Here is a 16,598-nt window from a genome sequence, read left to right as displayed (position 1 = left end):
AACCAGTGGAGTTCCCAGAACCAAGCAGCAGCAATGCTAATATGAATCAACTTCTCTAGTTTCTCCTTTCATATTCCTCCAAGCTCCATAACAGTACTTGGCACTCACTACAGGATTTGAGGAGGTGTTGTTATTGCTGTGTTAGGGAAGGGAAGGGGTGAGTGACCAGCTGGGAGATGTCAGTGGCAAGTCTGTAGAGCCATGTCTCTAATGATTTTCCACAGGAGTGGGGGAAGTCAGTTGCAGGGAGCTTCTCAGTCAGAGCAAGACCATAAACCCTGGAAATTTGGCTCTTCTTTTGTACTTAGATCATGTCTTTCTGGTGAAAAAATGACTTTCTAGTGAAAATCTTACTTCTGTGAGTGTTAGATTTCAGCATCTTTCTCATAATGCTTTACTACCTTTATATTAATTCATCTGTGTTTTCTAAAAGGACTTTTCTCCATTCATCAATAGCAGGTGTGATTTGCTCGTTTTTCTAGCAAAAGAAAGAAACATCACAATCCTCCATTGGGTGAAATGCTTCTGAGCTTGAAAGGCTTCGTATGTGAGTCTGGATGGGACCCAAAGAAGGAACCACTTAGAAATTACCAAATGACACATTTTATGTTATTGTTAAATTGTCGAGATTTTCTGTAGATTTGCAGAGATTGTAACCATACAGTGTGTTTGCAAAGACTCTACAGAAGGGGATGTTAAACCTCCATGGTCTTAAGAATTCCTAATGACTGCCTGCCAATACGGCTGAATCCCGCAGGGTAATGGGGGGAATGCCTACCATGTAAATATAAAGGGGGTTATTTAGGAGACCCAGTGAGCTGTGAATTATTGCCTAGGTTGTCACAAAAAAAAAAAAGGAAAATGAGTTGTGAAGAGGAAAGAACCTGTACTGAGTTCTGAATAGCTTTGTAAGACTTTTTCTGAGATAGATGGAGGAACTTAAATACACTGCAAAAAGAGATATCTGTTCTGTCAGATTGCAGATGCATCAGCCACCCAGATTACTGTGAAAAACCCATTAAAGAAACAAAACTGGGTTATTTTTATGCCTGAAAAATGCATGAATCAGAAGAAAATAATTTTAGTTCAATAGTTGAATTTAAGGTCTTTGTGGATCTGGTTTCTGGGGAAGTCAGGGAGAATGTTTCCACTGCATTTAGTAGGACCTGGCCTGGGCCCTTGGAGATTAAAGAGTTAAGAGCTGGATTGATAGCAGAGGTAGTAGAGACCTTCCAAGCCTGGTTGTGTTGTGCATCATTAGCACAAAGTAATTGAAATTATGAATATAAAAATACTTCTAAAAAATTTCACTTAATGCGCTGAAGCTCATAATCTGTATCACAAATGGATAGTCTGAAAATCTACGCTGTGCACTTGTATAATATTACATATATGCAAATATTTAATTTTTTTAGTGGGAAAAATTTCATCTGAATTTTGAAACTCATCGTTCTGTTCACTTCAGGCACTTTGTCAGAACTGAGGCAAAAACCCCCTAGGGTAGTGAGCTCTAAACAGGACACTGTATTTACTATATGAAACTCATGAAATATCTGTATTTTTTGTTCCATTATATTGCAACAGGAAGTTAATTGCTCTCAGCATTGTATCTGTTTAAATGGAGCCTGTGGGTTTATAAGTATGGTGACAGAGCATATGAAATGAAGGAGATTTATGTCAGCTGTGTTAATTTTTTGCAGCTACTTCCTTTAAGCAGGTCTGGCTAGGAATAATGTCTTGGTTTTCAAAATTCAAGCATTTTTTGGTTTTTTTTATCCCACTTTCAGTAGAATAAATAAAATTTTATGCAAAAAAAGACTGAATAAAAGGAGAAGTTTAAGACCACAGAATGCTAAGGAAAGGATATTTCTCAAGGAGTTGATCTTTTTCGAGAGAAAGAGGTTTGATATTTTATTGCTGAAAATGAACAGCTGAAATTAACAGAAAAAGTAAATGTTTTTTTCATCTTCATTTGAAGGCGGAGTAAAATTCTTCAGATCTCTCAGTAATTGTTGTTATGAGCTTTCCCTTCTGAGCTGAGTAGTTCTAAATTAAATTATTTGTTTTTCAATATAAATAAGATTTTCTTACTAGTTAGCTTACATACAATCACCTTAAACACAGTTTTAGAATGAGATGAACCATGTCAGTGTATTTCCCAGGATGAGGAATGAATACCTGATGAACTTCATTCTTCCAAGATAAAATACAATGCATTACTTTAACATTTATTCCTGGTGATTCTGTTAAGTAGTCGTTAGGATGTGGGTTCTTGTTACACGTTCACCAAATTATATATAAACATACTGACATTCTTGTAAGTCCATTAGTAGTGAAATATCCCTAAATATCTTCAAGATTTTTCTAACAGAGATTTTATCAACAGAACTGTTTGAGAACATCAAAATATAATTCAAGGCAACAAATTAGACCAGCCAGAAAAGAAGATTTGGTTTTGAACAAATCAGTTGTTTTGGAACATATATTTGAACCGTTCCCTTATTTTTCCTAGGTTTCACCTGGCAAAGGTGAATGTAAAACTGTAGTCTGAAAGTAAACCCAGGCCTCAGGGAGGAGGGAGACATTTATGGCAGTAAGACAAAGTGAGGTAGTGCAGAGGATTTGGCATTAAGTGGAGTTCCATTTCCTCCAAACAGACTGTGAGATGACAGCCCAAACTCTGTGAGAGATCTTGGAAGGGTCTGTAGGCAACTGCTTGGGTGCCTTCCATGAAGTGAGGGTTTGTCCTTTCCTGTTAAAAGAAATATAAAATAGGGTGTTTGGAAAAGAGTACAATATAAAGGCAGATCACTAAGAATCTCACATGACCCTGGTGTTTTGTGACTGTATGTTACATGTGCAGGTAGGATCACTTCAGAAACAATTCCCCTTTCTTACCAAGGTCTGAGCTAAGGGCTCATTGGATTTCCACGTTATGGCATGATGGGATGATACTGTATTCCATAAAACTGGAATCATTCTTTAGTCATGAGAATAGTACACAGTACAATCAAATCGTTAATAAGTTCCTTTATTTTCTTACTAAATGTTCATAGTCAAAGTGCAAACAATAAGTAGTAATTTAAAACAAACAAAAAACCCCAAAGAAACAAAAAAAAAAGCCCCCACAAAAACCCTGCTGGTCCTTCAATTGTATCTGTTACATGCTAGTGCAGAATTACTAATGAGAACATGTTTAGGTATAAATAAATCTTTTATCCTCATTATAACTCCACTGTGTTCGTACAGTGAAGTCATCCACACAGAGCTGATTATGGGTTGAAAGCCTCAATAGCCTCTTTTATTTATAATAAATATTGCATACTAATGTTAACAATGTCATTGTGCAGTGTCTCAATAGAGGATTATGACTTCATGTAATGTTAGCTTGATGTCTCTCCTCTCCGTAATGGAGTCAATTTTCCTTACAGAGGAGATGAGAATCACTTATTCACAAATCTTGTAACAAATATTCTATGTACGTACTGTGTTAACCCAATATTAAGGTGGCACAATGAAGCTCAAAGACAGGAAACACAGAGTTGAAATTCAGTGCTTAATCCTAATTTACCCCTGTTGTGTGCACTGATATGCACTTTAAAGTTAGAAGTCTCTATTTGAGAGATATTTGAAATGTGAATTACTAAATTTTTAGGTGTAATTCCATAAATAGGTGTGTGGAATATTCCTAAGCTGTGTGTGACTGAAAATAACAGAGCCAGAAGCCTGATTTTTGTGGCACACAGCTCATGCAAAGAGGGGATGAGATCTATTTATATTAATGAGCAAAGAGTAAGGCAATGTTCCATCAGCTACCAGAGACAAACAGCACGTTGGGGAATAGGGACCCATCTCAGGCAGCACTTAGGCACATGCCCAACCTCAATTATGGCATCAACAGGACTTGAGAAAAATCTTAAACACTGTGGAGAAAAAGGAACTTGTGCATTGGCATTAAGACTCATATTTATATAATAAAGCAAAATATTGAGTAAACAATGGCACAGTCCTTTGATGCATGTGTAGAGATATTGTGTAATATTAACATAATACAATTGGATGCTTAGCTCCTGAATGCCTTCAGAATAATTTATCTGAATGCTCGTGAGGGAAGTTCAGGCTAAGATGAAAAGCATAAATCCACCTAACAGCTAACAAATAATTCACATTAACTGAGGACATGTGCAGAATGCAGGATTTCATGATAACTAGAGGTCAGAATATTACAGCTCTTGTGAAAATAACAGCTGATATTAGTGCAAGTCTGCAACTTAACATAAACAATAAAATTAAACAACAATTAGCCTAAAACAGAATTCAAGTAGAAACAGAATCCTTTTTAGTGGAATAGGATACCTCTGGTAGGAAACAATTTCAAAATCAATTCTATCATCCCAGTTTTTCACATCTGTACAAAAGTAGATGTCACATTGCATAGACCAGTGCAAGTACTGAAAATACAGAGGTATTTTATGCAGAGAAAAGAATGTTTGATATTTGAGAGACTTATTTCTCACTTAAACTAAACTCATGTCTATATTTTCATTAGACTATCACCTCTAACTGCAGTATAATCCTGCCTGGTTTGTCTGGAGTTCTTGCAACATGTTCATATTTTTATCTATGTTACAAATAATGTTTTTCAAGAGCCATTATTTCAGTTATTTATTTTAGGAACTGCTGGCTAGATTGTCTTCTTTCTGCCAGTATAAATTTGGAGGTATTCCACCCATGTCAGAAGTCAACTTCACATTTACACCACTGTGTCTATAAAGGATTAAGCATTTACCCTCTGGCCTGTTTTTTAAGTTTAATTGCATGCTCATAATTTTCTTTTAATTTATTTTTTATTTTCATATTAGTGTGTACTAATTAGGAATAATTTTAAACTAGAGAATTGTGTGAATTGTGGTGGAATGAAGAAAAGAGGCAGTAGGTACATGATACCCTGTGGCTGGAAGAGATGATGGGCTCATGTGTGCGCAAAGGAAATTGGTTAGGAATTACCTGATATTTTTGCCTGTAGTCAGTGGAGTGACAGGAGCACAGGACTGAAATGAGTGTGAAAGGAGGGGGGTTGATCAGATGTAGTTCCAGCTCATTGACAAGGGAACGTTTCAGGGGAGGCATGCAATGCTTTTGGTGCTCTGCTAGCACAGATGTGTTTACTGGTGGAATTCATTACCTCTGTGGTGTTAGCTCAGCTAAAAAATGGACTTTTTAAAATTAGCTCCAAAAAGACAGGCCTTTGGCTTCGAGCAGGGCTCTCTGTAGGACCCATGGAGTCCTAAACATTTCTATTACCTCTGATTCAATTTTTCTTGAGTGAGGACTGTTCAGCTGGTCAGTCAGTCCCAGTGTGTGATCACAGCCCTTTGGGACTCTGCCCTCACTGCAGGAGGGCTCAGGCACAACAGTCTTGGAGTTTTGGCATGGGGTAAATAACCAGGCAAATGAGAGGCTCAGCCATTTTCACAACATAAAGAAATTCCAGAGTGATTTTCCTTCAAACTTTAGAAATACCGGCTGAATCATGTAACAGCCCAGCACAAAAGCCACCGGTTCTGAGAATTTAAAAATGAGTGGAAATGGGGATTTTTGCTGAGATCATATTTCCGGTTTATGGGATGCATTTCTAACTGGACTTCCACCTCTCATAACAAACAGGGAAAAGCTTCCTCTGAGTGAGAGAATTCCCCATTTCTGCAGGTTCCCTCTGGCCATGTTGGTAGACATGCATGGAGGAGCCTTCATGAAAAGGCCCCGAGCTCTGCCCACTGCCAGGATGAAGGATGGCCACTGAAGGATGGTCATTCTCCCCCCTCTCCCACCCAGGAGTGATGCTGGGCACACATGACAGCCTCTGCAGTGGGAGCCACACATCAAAGGAGTCCTTGTAAACCGATAATTGACTTCATGTTCAATTATATGCCCAAAAATTGCCTGAAAATCGATGTTCCAAAAATAAAAACAAAACAAAAAACCACTCCAAAAAATCTAGTTCAAATTTTTCTCTCACTATACTCATTACAAAAATCCCCCCAAAACTGTTTCTTGAATAAATAAGCCTCTACCTACATGAATAAAGGAGCAATATTTAGATTCAAGTTCAACATGTAGGAGAAATTTGGCAAATCTAATGTTTTCAAATCAATTTGGTATGTGTTATGAGAATAATGCCAGTGGAAAGGTTGCTTTTTAATTTTTTCTTCTTTAAAAATGTAAAGGAGAAAGAAGAAAGTTGGCTTTGATAAACAGAAAAACAGTGCTTTAAATAGCTAGAGCAGTGATAAGGCAAAGAGCTTCTAAATAAATGAGGCGTGAAAGGGGTTTTTTTTAAACTCCAAATGAAAGTTGTGTATTCATCAGAACAGCTTTAAATTTTGTGAAACAGGACAGCAATATATTTTACAGTTTTGAACAAGGAAGCAGAGTCTTGCCATATTAGAATATGTACAACATCTCTGCAGAGAAGACAAATATCAATATCTAAAGCACTTTCACCTTGATTATAGAAATTCTATAAGATAGAAGTAATTTTGATTTTGCCAGAATAAAAGGACAACACTGGAATCTGGAGTTTCATAGAACTGTTCTGTTGGCTGGGAGGTTTGCCTTTCAATTGTGTTTGATGTGATATTTGATTCATTTTGCCAAAATATTTTATGCCAAGTGCTGCTATTAAATCTTTTATATTGCAGAGATTTTTGTCAACAGACACACGAGGATTGGGTTTTAAGTGGAGTTAATCATTGAACTCAGAGAAGAGAAACACTGGGGGGGTTCTCTTGTACAAACAAACCACCATGCATGCTTTAGCCATTTCTATAATTATTACCCCATTTTCAGAATAGTGTAGGTAAAATATCAAATCTGTTTCTCCCTCTGAATCTCTATTTATATATGTCTTGTAAAACTATTAGAAGAAACAGATAATTAAAATAGAAAAAGCCATGTATTTGCTGCAGCTGCTGGTGTATTGAGTCTTTTGAAGTTTGCTTTAAGCAATTATATCTGAGCACTTCTTTCAGAAGCCTAAGAAATAACGTAGAAATTTATAAAATATTTTTGTTTTCTGACTCTTTCAATTATTTGTAAATACTATATAACATTATAATGAGAGATTAAATGTTAATTCATGTAGCCTTTGAAAAACAAATTTTAAAAGGAAAAAGGATTACCATGGAAAAAGTAGTGTCCTGCCTTTTTCCCTGTAGCCTCCAGCATGTCCAAAACAGTGACTTTTTAAAATACTATTTTTAATTGGGTTTTATGGCTTCATTTTACGATTTGATTTGCATTGTAAATGTGGGTATCTCTTAAATGGTAAATATATATTGGATCTCTTCAAAGGTAAATATATATTGCAGAGGTGTGGTTCAGTGTTTTTGTTATTACTGTGCACTCAGGTGTGTGTAATCCCTGAGCATAGATTAGCCTTGTAATGGGAGCTCCTGATAGTTGCAGCCATTTGGCAAGTGATCCCATACTAGAGAGGAGAAGTAAGGGCAAAGCTGCACATGGGTTGTACTGAGTAATGTTTAGCAAATTTTCCTGTGGTATTACTGAAACTCTAGCTTATAATTCTTAAAGCAAGATCTACGCTCCATCGCCAAAAGCAGTGAGGTGTGGTAGTGAATTGTGGTTGGGATGTGGGAGAGAAAATCTGTGGCCCAATCCAAGATAAGAAATAGATCATAGCCTGACAGGAGGGCAGCTCTTGCTACCTAATGAAGCTGCAGTTCCTAATGAGCTTGTCCTCCTGAACCATTGAGGATAATGGATCTATGCAATTCTGGAGTCCTTTCCCCATTTCACAGAGCCCAGGCCCAACTGGGAGGCACTGTGACATTTAAGGATGACTGCCATTTTCCATTGCTGACACTTCAGTTAAAATGATTTGTCCTTGTGTTTCTTATTTTCCATAGTAATCACTGTCATAAGTCTGTGTCCAGTGGCATTTAACTGTGAAAGTGACACCCACACCAGGGAATATGTCTGGGAAAGGAGCAGACAACATGGCAACTGTTGCTAAAGTAGCATCATCCGTGGTGGGTCTCTAGTACTCTACCACAAACATGCAGCATGGGCCAAAAATTCAGCCTGCTTAGGGCCTGCAGCTCACCAGGCCACTGCTGGTGTGGATTTGGAATAAGGTGGTGGGTAGTGGTCCTGTCTTCCTTACCACCTGTCTGATCAGGAGTGCCAGGCGGGATCTCAGGTACCCTGGTAGGACCTGGTGGTAGGGTACAACAGCACTTGCTGCTGTTCATTGCCTTTCTTTGGGTAGGCTGATGGCTCCTTGATACAATTGGCCTCGCAGCACAGCACAAAAATTACAGCATGGATGCCACAGGTCTTACAGGAACTGCTCTTTGGATGCTATGTAAGAGTTTTACAGGAACTCTAATCTGGCAGCACCCAAAAATATTCATTTTCCCCAGTACTCACTTTGGCTGCTGTTGTTCCTGCTGTGACAATAACCAGCACCAAAACCTGACAGAGCCTGCACCTGCCAGCTCAGCATGCAGCGCAGAGAAAGGAGTAATCCCAGTAAAACGTTGTTTAAGAAATTTCTGTGTCACTTGTGCAGCTCCCTGGATGTGACAGAAAAGACCTAACAGTGACTCTTGCATAAAAAGATATACAATTCAATTTCATGTTATTTTAAGGAAGATAGATGATGAGACTACCTTAAACTTTTGGAGTGTCTATAAAAGAGTATAAATAACAGCTCTCTGGTCTGTTTTAAGCCTTTTAAAATTTGTATCAACCACAAAGATTTCTGTAACAAACAAAAAAAAAAATCCTTCCAGCAGAGAAACTTCTGTTGCAAGTACTCAAAAATAGATCCGTGCACTGAAATTTCCAAATTTGAAATTTTATTTCCATCACAAGGTTTTGTTGTTTTTTTATTTTTTTTTTCTCTCAGAGGAAGCTTAATAATTAGACACTGTGCTAACCTGTAAGGGCAGGCGTGGTGTGGGAAGGTGGCTCTTCCAATGCCGTGGGTGACTCCAGGAGATGGAGCTGAAGAGCAGCAGGATGAAGGAAAACACCGTGACTCGTCAGCCCACCCACAGACAGGAGCGGTGCCTTGCGTGAGCCCTGGGGCTTTAGTTTAAATTCAAAGTGTTTCTTCTGAGGGAGCTACCCGTGGAACCCCGCATCCTCGACCCCTTTGTTGTGCACAGAACCACTGCTTGTGTGGCCCATTGTAAAGGGCAGGACCTGTGTATTTTTAAAATAAAGGAGAAACGTCGTCCAGTTTATTACCCAGTCCAACTAGCAGCTGTTTTGGGGACAGTACAAGGACAAATATAAGGAGGATGATGTTGAAAATATGGTCAGTTTTACCTAGGGACACGGAACATGATGTGGTCTTCAAACATTTCCTTTCGTCCAGCTGCAGAGAATCCTGGGGTACAAAGACTTCATGTAGCCAAGGCTTCCTCACTTGTGACTCATGGGGAAAGAGACACTTGTGAATGTAAATCCCTGGATTCAAGTCTTGAGAAGCCTAAACCATCCAGGAGTGACTGGGTCTTGCAGCCTTATAAGTTCCCAGAAATCAAAGCTTGAGTTTATCACCAGGAGCTCTTACTCTTATTTTCATTTTTGCCTGTATCATAACATCCAGATGTCCAGCAGATACACTAGTGCCGTGCTGGCATTGATAGGTAAGGAATCTTTTTCTGAACAGAAGTGGAAACAGCTGCTCTGTAATGGTTCTGAGTTACCTTGAAACATGAGCAGAGAAAATGCAATGTGTCTCTTGCCTACAAAGTCCCTCTGAGGCTTTAAGTTTCAATCAAAAGGTTTTACTCTCCAAAAATTACTCCTCACTTAAAAAGAGGAAGGATGCCCTTTGCTGCTTTTGCCTAGAGCCCAATATCTTCTGACATTCCATGGCAGCTGTAGTGATGCTCTTCTTAATGCAAAGAACATCTGGGCTGCCTGCAATTCTGGGAGAGAAGTGTCAAAAGTGTCATAGACATCCTTGAGCAAAGAAGGATCTTCACTTTTATTACACAGAAGTGTCAAAAACAGCATTATTGAACATCAAGTTGCAATTTGGCAAGCAGAATGTAAGTCTGAATAGATGTGACAAAACCCCTTCTAGGAAATTGCTACTTAGTGTTATTTTTTCATCGTTTAAAATTAGCATTTAAAGGAAAAGCACAAATGGGGAGCCTCTAGGTAACCCTGACAATGACAGATCCCAGCATTCTTTTTTTTGTGCTTACTTCACAACCTCATTGCTGTCCATTGAGTGACTGAGATTGATTAGATCATTGTCATCATCAGTGAGATGCACTGCATTGATCCAGCCTCACTCACAAAGCCAGCTCATGTGACACAGCTAATTTGACATAATTGAAAGTTCCAGCTCCAGAAGGTCACCAAGCTGGACTCAGGACACTACTTATCATTTTATCCTTGGAACAGGGTCAACTCTCCTGAGAAACACGATGGCTTTTTGTCACACTCTTAATTGTTTCTCTATGGTTTGTATAGGATAAACTCAGGCTTTCATACTTTGATTGAATTTTTATGGTGGACAGAAGATAATTATCACCTGTTAACGCTAAATATTTTTTTTTAAGTCAGATTGAGCTCTTTGTTTCTTAGTAAAGTACAATTCTACTAAGAACAGCTTTACATAAGGACAGAAAAATGTCTTTAGATAGGGATGGCAGTGTGAGACACATCATGAAGTACTTAGCTTCCAAAGGAAAATATGGCACTAGTTAAAAGTTTGTTGGAACAGTGTTGAGCTGTGTTCCTCTCTTTGTTACTACATCCCTCTTTCCCACCTTTCCCTCTTTTCCCATTTTCTGCTGTTCTGTTCTGAAGTTTGATTGCTGCAGTTGAGATGTCGGGCTGAACAAGTTTGAGATTGTGGAGTTGAGTAAACCCAAAGGTCAGGCACAGTCAGAGAACAGAGGAGTTGCAGAAGGACCTGCAGACAGGCATCAAGCCTGGCTTGTCAGCTTCTGAGCACTGCCAAGGGGTGCAGCAAAACTCCTTTGAACAGGGTCCTGGTGAAAGGTTGTGCCTTCAGGAAAATGGCCATCAGGCCATTTGCCTCATGCTTTAGGATGCAACCAAAATCCCATACCACTTTCAAAGATTTATTGTTTATTGTAAGCAGTGCAGTATGAAAGTGCTTGTGTAAAAATTCTTTCTCTTAGAGAAACACTGAATGTTTGGAAAAAATTGGTTCTTTTTACTCAACAGAATTCAGTGGGCAAAGCTAGGAATTTAAGTAGGTCTTACAGTCTGTGTCATTGCTTTGTTGGCCCTCTGCTCAGAATCAAATTAGCAGCTTACCCTTTATTTCTTTTCTCGTATTTGCTGTTAAAAAGTCTGCCTATCCCAATAGCTCCCATTGCTTCCTATTCCTAATGCAGGTCAAAATGCCAGCTTTCTAACAGTGAATGTCATGTATAATTTCTCAGAGAAAAGAAAGTGCTTGATAAAATCTCTACAATTGTTTCTTCTTGTTTTTTCTTATTCATATTAGGGTTTTATGTGTTCTCAGGCTTTGTTGGTTCCTCGGGTTTTTGGTAGTGTTTGTTTGGTGGATTGGGTTTTTGTAATGGAAGCTTGCCTTTGGTCATCTGTAAAGCAAGCAGAAAAGGAGAGGCACCAAGGTGCTAAAGTATGAATTAATAAAGGCAAAGACAGCTGTGGAACTATTGTGCGACAGGGGCTTGACAGAACTTTTTGTGATGAATTATTGTATCATAATTTCCGAGTTGGTCAAAGTTGATTTGTGGGGAAGGATTTTCACAAACCTAGTAACAAAGAATTAATACAAGTTTGGCAATACATTTTTAATTATGATTAACAAAATAGTGAGTTAAGGTACCTGGTTTATAGAAAGACCTATAGAAGGTAAATATAGAATTTTTCTTTTAAAAATTTTGTATTTTGACATATGCATAGAAACAGGTCGTACATCCACATTAAATGCATAACTCTCCAAAAACAGAGGTCTAATGCAGGCCAAAGGTAAATGACAAGCAATAATTGTTTAATCTTTTGTAAGTCTTTCAAAAGTTTCATCCTAGCAGCTTTTAAAACATAACTTGCAATCGACAAATCCCACTGGGCTGCTATTTATAGTATCCTAATTTTCAAAGAAAGCAAATCAGGCAACTGTTTTTAACATGAATAATATTGCTCCCAGCACTCTGTCTCCAGCCCACACATTGTGTTTTTTGGCATGATCATGGCAATTAAAAAAAATAAACAGCTCCTTTAATTTTTTTTTATACAGCCAATGCTGACACAGCTGGCAGAGAAACTCAGTGAAAGGTAAACATTCTGCTCAAAATGTAATCTAACATATTGTTGTGTTTAGTTGTTAAAATGTAATTTTCCTGAAAGAATATTTTAAAGTAAGTTTTGGTGGGTTTTTTTTTTAATAGAATTTCTAGTATATTGAAATCTGATTACAAGAGAGATTATTAGTCTTTTAAAGCAATAGCACTTGTGACACTGGATATTCAGTCAATGGCTTATTTAATTTTTAAAAATATTCTTAACAAAAATCAGGAACAAAAATTAGGTATGATGCTTTGTCCTTCAGCAGAATATAATAGTCTGAGCTAGTAAAATCAATTTCTTTTAATAAAATTCTGTCAAAGCAGGAAGTTGAATAATAAATGTCTTCAACTATTTAAAGGGAAGAAAAAATCTAACAGAATTAAGAATAGTTTCTGATTTGCTTCAACAACAAAAAAAGATTGTCTAGTTCCTTATAGTCTCATGCTCATAGTCTGACCTAATTACTACGAGTACTTATGAAATGAGATTATGGAATGATAAATATTTCACTAGAGAAAACACAAGAACATATTTCTTTTAGGCAGGGGACGTAGGTAAGTAATTATCTGTCACACATGCCCAGAAGTTCTCAAAGTACTTTTATTTTTAAAAATCACGACTTTGTATCACTGCTTATGCTTAGGATGCTGTAGTTCAACATTTTACTCCCTGTTGGAGCCGATGCAGAGGCAGCCCAGCAGGGCTGGGTGCACGTGGGACTCGTGTGCTCTGCACGGCTCAGGAGGATTCTGAGCAGCAGCTGGGTGGTGTCTGTGTTGCAGAAGCCACCTCTGCCCCAAAGCGTGACCTGCTGCTCTTGGGACAGCCCTGTGGGAGGGTGCATCAACACACAAGTGCAGGAAGCACTCAGGGTAAGTGCTGGGGAAACTCGGGGGTTTGTTGTGGCTGCATTCACAGCAGCTCAGCACTTACTGAGACTCCTGGTTTGCTCACCTGGTGAGTAAGAGCAGGAGATGTGCTGCTCTGTGCTACCTGGGCAGTGGGGCTGTGTCTGTCCCAAGCCATCAGAGTGGCCCCCATGATCTGGTGTTCCTGTCAGCTGGCCTTCAATTGTTCTTAAAAGGAAATTTTTTAAAGATCCACCTTTTCCTCTCACTGATTACCAGTATATCCCTGGTATCAGGATCTTCTAACTCCCAGTTGTTTCTCCTTCTCTCAGACTGAATGGTAAAATGGGCAGGTGTGCAGCAAAAGAGGTATCTGCCTTTTATAATCTGTAAATTGCCTTCTGGGTACAAAGTTGGAGTGTATGGATTTAAGCTTATAAGAGCAACTGAACAGTCATTTGTAATGTGTATAACATGAGGTGAAGAGAAGCATTTAAAGTTTAGAGCAACCTTCAGTAGAGAAGAAAATTGTCTGGTGACTGCTATTGTTGATCCTGGAATGTGTTTCAGATGTTAGGTGTGGACTTTATATCACCCTCGGGGCACTTAATAACAACTAAACGAGCATTAACTGCTGAAGTCAGTGGAGTTTTATCAGTGTGAATCCAGGGGCATTGTTGTCGTTGTCTTGTCACAAAATAAGTTCAAAATAATGGTGCAGAAAAAAGAGTGGAAGAGAAATATTCTGAGGTGTGTTTTTCCAGTTATTCCATCCTGTTACACCAGCACATTTGTGAACTAAACTTGTCCTGTCTGATTAGGAAAGATGTAATGCAAATTATTTCAATTGAATAGAAAACCCTTTCTAGTGAAAATACAATTAAAAGAGGAAGAGAACTTTTACAGGATGGTGCTAGTCCTGGTATTTTTGTCTAACGAGGCTTTCAGCAACCTGTGCATTCTCTATTCATGGAGATCATCATACCTTATTATCATAAAAATAACAAAAGCCCAGGAACATGATACATTTGTTCCATAGGAAGGCTCAGTTGCCCTGATCTGATTCTCATATAAGAAAAGCTGTTTCAATACAACCTAACCTGTTGGAGTATGGGTATCTGGGGGTGTCCCCTATCAGGTTTTCTGTTGATTCCTATTCTGAGTAGATATGCCCCACACAGTGTTGATGCTGGTGCATTTGAGAAGAGTCACACCCTTGCTGTCCTTACTGAGATTCAGAGCAAGCTCTTTGCCAAATGCAAAACCCAAACAAGATGACTAATAAAGTGAACTGTGTTGTTTGAATACAATATGCCACAGACCCTCCAGAAGCAGAACAACTGGAAGTTTGATGTGCCCCTGTCTGCTGGTGACAGCACCTTTGGCCAGGCTTTCAGAACCATTGATACCTGTTTGTCTTCTCTCTGCTGATGTTCTTAGCAGCACAACAGGCCTGCACACAGGGAAAGGTCATCTGTGCAGGGCAGAGTCCTGTGAGCAGATCAGCAGCTCTGCCTCCTCCCTGATAGTTCCCAGTGAGCAGGGCTGCCCATGATGGACAGCAGGCTGTGCTTTTCAAGTGTAGCCCAAAACCAATAGGAAAGGAAGCTTTATGCAATGAAAAAAATCAGTCTTTTGTAGTATACAGCAGTGTGATGATTATGGACTCCAAATCAGACCCATGTGAAATGAAGTTGTTGATGTTAAGCACAAAAATATCTGAGATAATTTTACATCCATTTGAAACAAAAGCAGAGGGGGGAACGAAAACGGGAAAAAGCAAGAGATCGATACTTGTTTAAAAGAAAAAGCATCTGTGGAGAGAAAATTATAATTCTAGAGTTTTTTTAAGACTATTAAAAAGAATAAAGAATAAAAATATAGTGAGCTGGAAAAAGCAATAAAATCTATAAACATTAATTCATGGCCAGTTTTTTTGAAGTATATGACATTTTTTTCCACAAATCCACTAACAAGGTTCTAAATATGAGTGAGAATAGCAAATTGCTTTTTCCATCTCTTGGATCTATAGCTTCACCTCTACACTTGAATGAAAACTTTAACCATCAGGCAGATACTTATTTCTTTTCTTTATGCTCAGCCTCAAGAATTTCTCAGCTAAAATCAATAATTAAAATGTTTAATAGCCATGATAAGTGTTATAAATGGAACTTTGTTAAACATAGATTATACATACCTACACACACACACATATATATATATATTCGGGGTTTATATATATATATATATATATATATATATGTATATATATGTATATCTTGGATAACTAAGATATTTATGGCTAGATTTTTTTAGCCAAGTAATAGAATTTCAGAGGAGAGTCAATGTTTAACTTCATATTTGCTCAGTATATGCTGTATTCACTGTGGGTATTATTCAAACAGTGGTATCTTTTTATTTTCTTTCCATAATAGAAAGCAATCTTTTTTTTTTTGAGAAAAACAGATTCACACAGGTTTTATTTCAGGTGCTACAGAAAGCATGGGCTTTAGTGTACAAGTTTATAAAAGATCATAGGAAAAATTATTGCAGGAAGTAGAACTCCTGATGCAATGAGAGTTTTGAATATCCATCTCTGATTAGTAAAATATAACTCAATACCTATCCAAGATTACCTATGTAGTTTTAGATATGCATATGGAGCAAGATTTGGGTGTATATTTGAAAAGAGAGAATGAGAGTTTGAGTCCATGTTTTGGGTAGAAGAGGGACCCTGGGCCCCTACACAGTCCTCTGCCATAGAGGGGCAAAGGTTCAATAGACCCCCACCTCTGTTCCTGTTCTTCCCATGGCTCTCTGCCCAGGAGCAGTTCTGTTGGAAAGGAATGAAAAGATGGTTCTTAATTGTCAGGCCCTTGGCATTGCAACACTGAATTGAGTGAAGTAGGCTTAAAGCTTTTGGAAGCTGCAGCACCTGTATTTTTAGACATCCACAGAAATATTGATCTGATGGGATTTGATTTTTTCAGCTTTCCCTTAACAATTCCATGATACCAATTACTTTTTCCTGATGAAACAAAAAACAGTTTCCTCTTTTTGCTTTCTCTGAGTGTGTCTATCTCTGAAGCGGAGCTGCACATCCAGTTCTGAGGTGCTGGCCCAGGGTGCCACTGCTCCAGCTTCCTGCTGCTTTCCTTTGTGTCCAGCAGCAGTCTCTTAGTGAGAGTCAGTGACCTCTGCTGGGTTCTCCCTCCCAGCCACAGGACCTAATTCACAAAGCAAAATAGTTCAAAATGCTGTGTTGCCCCCTTGCTCTTCTCCTTACACCAGTTGTTCTAGCACAGGGTTCTTTATCCTCACATGATCACTCTTTTCACTCTATAGCTTTTCAAATAAAGTGCCTCAGTTTAATGAACATATGAAAAGCTCTTCTTCTCTGAATATCTCCTTCAA

At 38.4% G+C, this 16,598-nt stretch overlaps 1 protein-coding gene across 7 annotated transcripts in view; it reads left to right on the top strand.

Moving 5' to 3' along the window:
* Positions 1–16,598, top strand: part of SEMA6D (semaphorin 6D) — a 411,819-nt gene that overhangs the window by 285,307 nt on the left and 109,914 nt on the right. Inside the window, exon 1 of one of the 7 annotated variants that reach the window (XM_071441521.1) lies at positions 12,305–12,324. The exons of the other annotated variants lie outside the window; for them this stretch is intronic. The gene's annotated coding sequence lies outside the window, so the exon portion shown is untranslated. Of the gene's footprint in view, positions 1–12,304; positions 12,325–16,598 lie in introns of those variants that run through there. 7 annotated transcript variants of the gene reach the window in all.

The sequence above is a fragment of the Agelaius tricolor genome, unplaced genomic scaffold (genome assembly GCF_023055355.1).
Source record: "Agelaius tricolor isolate 1412-34295 unplaced genomic scaffold, bAgeTri1.0.p SCAF_16, whole genome shotgun sequence".
In the NCBI taxonomy this organism is placed as follows: domain Eukaryota; kingdom Metazoa; phylum Chordata; class Aves; order Passeriformes; family Icteridae; genus Agelaius; species Agelaius tricolor.
Note: the sequence above shows the minus strand (reverse complement) of the source record. Positions and strands in the feature narration are given on the sequence as shown.